The following is a 6,293-nucleotide window of genomic DNA, read 5'->3' as shown; positions in this document are numbered from 1 at the left end:
TGCATTCATGTTCTTTCAGAATATTGACCTGTAGTTTTCTTTTTGTGTGTGTGTCTTTGTTTGGTTTTCTTATCAGGGTAATTCCAGCCTCCTAGAATAAATTTGGAAGTCTTTCACCTCTTTACTTTTTTGAAATAGTTTGAGTAGAATTAGTGTTAATTCATCTTTAAATGATTAGTAGAATTCAGCAATAAATCCATGAGGTCACGGGCTTTTCTTTGATGGGAGACTTATTACTGCTTTGTATCTTATTATTGGTCTTTTCAAGTTTTCTATTTTCTCATGATTCAGTCTTGGCAGGTTTTACGCCTCCTGGAATGTATTATTTTTTCTAAGTTCTGCAATGTATTGGCATATAGTTACCCATAATAATCTCTAATGATCCTTTGTATTTCTGTGGTATAAGTTGTAATGTCTCCTTTTTCATCTCTAATTTTATTTATTTGGATCTTTTCTCTTTTTTCCTTAGTCTAGCTAAAGGTTTGTCGATTTTGTTTATCCTTTTTTAAAAAAAAAAAATTCTATTTTTTTTTTTTTACATTTTAAGTTTCAACGTTATTTATTTATACTCTGATCTTTATTATTTCCTTTATACTACTAATTTTGATTTTGGTTTGTTCTTGCTTTCCTACTTTCTTAAAGTGCATCATTAAGTTATTTCTATATAGCCTTTCTACTTTTTGATATATGTATTTATTGCTATAAATGTCCTTCTTAATAGCACTTATGATGTATGAGGTTCTGTTGTATTTCTATTTTAAGAAATGTTTTAATTCTTAATTTTGTCAATGATCTAGTAATCATTTAGGAAAATGTTGTTAAAATGTGTTTGTACAGTTTCCAAAGTGCATTTTGTTATTAATTTCTAGTTTTATTCTATTGTGCTCAGATAATATGTTTAATACAATTTTGACTTTTTTGGAATTTGTTCAGACATGTTTTGTAGCCTAACATATGGTCTATCCTGAAGAATATACAATGTGCTGATGAGAAGAAACTGTATTCTGCAGCTGTTGGATGGAATATTCTTTTAAAAAATTAGTTTGTTTTGTCTATAGTACAGTTTAACTGCAATGTTTCTTTGCTGATATTTTGCATGGATGATCTGTCCATTGCTAGCAGCTGGAGTGCTGAAGTCCTCTTCTATTATTGTAATGTAGATTCTCTCTCTCTTTTGATTTATCGTGATTATTGTTTTTAGTATTATTTAGCTTCAGGGGTACATATGCACATTTGTTATATAGGTAAGTTGTGTGTGACAGGGGTTTGATGTACAGATTATTCTGTTATCCAGGAAATAAGCATAGTACCCAACAAGTAGCTTTTCAAGTCTCACCCTCCTCTCAACCTCCACCCTCAAGAAAGCCCTGGTGTCTATTGTTCCCTTCTATGTGTCCATGTATACTTAACATTTAGCTCCCATTTATAAGTGAGAACATGTAGTATTTCATTTTCTATTTCTACATTAGTTCACTTAGGATAATGGACTCCAGTTTCATTAATGTTGCTGCAAAGGACATGGTCTTATTCATTTTATGGCTCTGTGATATTCCGTGGTGAATATGTACCACATTTTCTTTATCCAGTCTATCATTGATGGGCATTTAGGTTGGTTGCATGTCTTTGCTATTTTGAATAGTGCTGTGATGAACATATGTATGCATCTGTTTTTATTATAGAATTATTTATATTCCTTTGAATTTTTACCTAGTAAAGGGATTGCTCCTTCAGATGGTGTTTATTTGAGAAATAGCCAAGCTTATTTTCACAGTGGCTGAATTAATTTACATTCCTACCAGCAGTGTATATGCATTACTTTTACTCTAAAACCTTGTCAGCATTTGTTACTTTTTGACTTTTAATAGTAGCCATTCTGACTGATGTGAGATGGCATCTCACTGTAATTTTGATTTGCATTTCTCTGACGATTAGCAATGGTGAGCATTTTTTCATGGCCTTGTTGGCCATGTGTATATCTTCTTTTGAGAAGTGTCTGTTCATGTTTTTGCCCCCTTTTTAATGTAGTTATTTGTTTTTTGCTTGTTAATATATTTAAAGTCCTTATAGATCGTGGTTGCTGAACCCCTGTCAGTTGCATAGTTTGCAAGTATTTTATCCCATTCTGTAGGTTATATGTTTACTTTGCTGATAGTTTCTTTTTCTGTGCAATTCTGTAGGTTGTCTGTTTACTCTGTTGATCATTTCTGTTGCTGTGCAATTGCTTTTTGAGTCTTTATTATAAAGTATTTGCCAGGGCCAATCTCCAGAATGGTATTTCTTAGGTTTTCTTCTAGGGTTATTGTAATTTTAAGTTTTACATTTAATTATTTCATCCATCTTGAGTTTATTTTTGTACCTAGTAAAAAGAAGTGATTCAGTTAAATATTTTTCATGTGACTAGCCAGTTATCCCAGCACCATTTATTGAATAAAGAGTCTATTCTCCATTGCCTGTTTTGGCTGACTTTGTCTGAGGTCAGATGGTTGTAGGTGTGTGGGATTATTTCTGGAGCCTCTATTCTGTTCCATTGGTCTATGTGCATGTTTTTGTAGCAGTACCATGGTGTTTTGGTTACTGTAGACTTGTAGTATATGTTGAATTTGGGGAATGTGATGACACCAGCTGTATCCTTTCTACTTAGGATTGCTTTTGCTATTTGAGCTTTGTCAGGGGCAGGGGAATCTATATGAATTTCAGAACAGATTTTCTAATTTTGTGAAAAATGTTGTAGGTAGTTTGATAGAAATATCACTGAATCTGTAAATTGCTTTGAATGGTAGGGCAATTTTAACAATATTGATTCTTCCTATCCACGAGCATGGAATGTTTCTCCATTTGTTTGTGTCATCTGTTTTCTTTCACCAGTGTTTTTTAATTATCATTGTAGAGATCTTTCACCTCCCTGGCTAGCTGTATTTCTAGGTATTATATTTTTGTGTATGTCTATTGTTATTGTGATTCTGTTCTTGATTTGGCTCTCAGCTTTGATGCTATCATTGTATAGAAATGCTACTGATTTTTGAACATTAATACTGTTGTCCTAAAACTCAGCTAAAGTTTTTTATCAAACCTAGGAGTTTTGGGGCAGAGACTATCGGGTTTTCTAGGTATACAATCATATCATCTGTAAACAGAGATAGTTTAACTTCCTCCCTGTCTGTTTGAATGCCTTCAATTTCTTTCTCTTGCCTCATTGCTCCATGTAGGGCTTCCAGTACTATGTTGAATAGGAATGGTGAGAGTGGGCATTTTTGTCTTGTTCTGGTTCTCAAGGGGAATGCTTCCAGCCTTTGCCATTCAGTATGTTGCTAGTTGTAGGTTTGTCAAAGATGTTTCTTATTATTTTGGGGTATGTTTCTTCAATGCCTAGTTTTTTGAGAGTTTTTAACATGAATGATGTTAAATTGTACTGAAAACCTTTTCTGTATGTATTGAAATGACCATGTGGTTATTGTTTTTTAGTTCTATTTATGCAGTGAATCATATTTATTGATTTGCATATGTTGAACCAATCTGGCATCTCAGGGATAAAGCCTACTTGATCATGGGGGATTAGTTTTTTGATGTTCTGCTGGATTTGGTTCGCTAGTATTTTGTGGAGAAATTATGCATCTGTGTTCATCAAGAATATTGGCCTGTAGTTTTCTTTGTTCATTGCGTCTCTGCCAGGCTTTGGTATTAGAATGATGCTGGCCTCATAGAATGGGTTAAGGAGAAGTCCCTGTCCTCAATTTTTGGAGTAATTTCAGTCTCAATGGTACTACATCTTTGTACATCTGTACAATTCAACTGTGAATCGGTCTGGTCCAGGGCTTTTTCTTGTTGATAGGCTTTTTATTATCAATTCATTATTGGTTTGTCCAGGGTTTAAATTTCTCCCTGGTTCAATCTTGGAAGGTTGTGTATTTCCAGGCATTATGCATTTTTTGTAGGTATTCCATATTGTGTGCTGTGCATAGAGAGGATTGTAATAGTCTCAGAGGGTTTTTTGTATTTCTGTGGGTTCAGGGATATATCATCTTTGTTATTTCTGATTGTGTTTATCTTCTCTCTTTTTTATTAGTCTAACTAGTGGTCTACCAATTTTATTTATTCTTTCAAAGAACCAAAGTCTGATTTTGTTGCTATTTTGTGTGTTTTTTACCATGTCAATTTCATTTAGCTCAGCTCTGATTTTGGTGCTAGCTTTGGGGTTGGTTTGCTCTTATTTATCTAGTTCCTCTAGGCATGATGATAAGTTGTAAATTTGAGATCTTTCTAACTTTTTGATGTGGATGTTTAGTGCTGTAAACTTCCCTATCAACACTACTTTAGCTGTGTTCTAGAGATTCTGGTATGTTGTATCTATTTTTATTACTTGGAAATATTTTTTTTTAACTTTTGCATTAATTTCATTGTTTACCCAAAAGTCATTCCAGATCATGTTGTTAAATTTCCATTTAATTGCATGGTTTTGAGTGATCCTCTTAGTATTTATTTGTATTTTTCTTGGATTGGGGTCAGAGAATGTGGTTGGTATTATTTCAGTTTTTTTTTTTTTAATTTTCTGAGAATTTTGTTATGGCAAAATATGTGCCCAATTTTAGAGTATGTGTCATCTGCAGATGAGAAGAATGTACATTCTGTTGTTTTGGTGTGGAGAGATGTGCAGATTTCTTTTAGGCCTATTTTGGAGTATGTGTCATCTGCAGATGAGAAGAATGTACATTCTGTTATTTTGGTGTGGAGAGTTGTGCAGATTTCTGTTAGGCCTATTTTGTTAAGTGTCAAGGTCTTGACAATCTTTATTAGTCTTCTGTCTTGAAGATCATCAGGTCAATAGTGTTAGTGAGGTGTTGAAGTCTCCTATTATGATTATTTTGTTATCTAAGTCTCTTCATAGGTCTCCAAGAACTTGCTTTATGAACCTGGGTGCTCCCTTGTTGAGTGCGTATATATTTATGATAATTAGGTCTTCTTGTTGAATTGAAAGCTTTATCATTATGTAATGTCCTTCTTTTGCTTTTTTGATCATTGTTGGTTTAAATTCTATTTTGTTTGAAATTATGAGAACAATCCCTGCTGTTTTCTTCTTTTTCTTTTCCTTCGTAGGTTTTTCTCTAGCCCTTAACTCTGAAACTATGAATGCCATTGCATCTGAGATGGGTCTCTTGAAGACAGCACACCATTAGGTCTTGCTTTTTTTTTTTTTTATCCAACTTGCCATCCCGTGTCTTTTAATTGGGGCATCTAGCCCATTTACATTCAAGGTTAATATTTATATATGCAGATTTGATTCTGTCATTGTGTTGTTAGCTGGGTATTATAAAAACTTGATTTGTTGTTGCTTTATAGTATTAATGGTCTATGTATTTAAGTGTTTTTGTTAGTTTATTGTTTTTGTTGTGATGGCTGGTAATGATCATTCTTTTTCATATTTTACATTCCTTCAGAGACCTCTTGTAAGGCAGATCTAGTGGTAATAAATTCCCTTAGCATTTGCCTGTCTGAAAAGAATCTTATTTCTCATTTGCTTATGAAGCTTAGTTTGGTTGTATATTAAATACTTGGTTGGATTTTTTCTTTAAGAATGCTGAATTATAGGCCTCTAATCTCTTCTGACTTGTAAGGTTTCTGCTGCAATGTCTGCTGTTAGCCTGATGGGTTTTCCTTTGTAAGTGACCTACCCCATATCCCTAGCTGCCTTTGATATTTTTTCTTTCATGTTGACATTGGTATATCTGATGACTATGTGTTTTAAGGGTGGTAGTCTTGTATAGTATCTTTCAGGGGTTCTCTGCAATTCCTAAATTTGGATGTTGGCCTCTCTAGTGAGGTTGGGAAAATTTTCTTGGACAATATCCTCAAACATTTTTTTCTTAGTTGCTTGCTCTTCCCCTCTTTCAAGCATGCAAATGAGTCATAGATTGAGTCCCTTTACATAATCTCTTATACCTTGGGGGGATTTGTTTATTCTTCTATATGTTTCTCTTCTTTATTTCTCTGTGACTTCATTGATTCAAAGAACTAGTCTTCAAGCTCTGTTTCTTTCCTCAGCTGGATCCATTCTGCTGTTAATTCTTATAATGGTATTACAAAATTCTTGTAATGAGTTTTTGGCTTGATTGGATCAATTTGGTTCTTTCTTAAAATGGCTATTTCATCTTTATGCTCTTATTTCATTTTATTGGATTCCTTAGACTCCTTGGATTGGGTTTCAACTTTCTCCAGAATCTTGATGATTTTCATTCCAATCCAGATTCTGAATTCTATTTCTGTAATTGTAGCCATTTAAGTCTGGTTAAGAACTATTT

This window comes from Theropithecus gelada, chromosome 3, assembly GCF_003255815.1.
Source record: "Theropithecus gelada isolate Dixy chromosome 3, Tgel_1.0, whole genome shotgun sequence".
NCBI lineage: Eukaryota > Metazoa > Chordata > Mammalia > Primates > Cercopithecidae > Theropithecus > Theropithecus gelada.
This window is presented reverse-complemented; position numbering follows the sequence as displayed.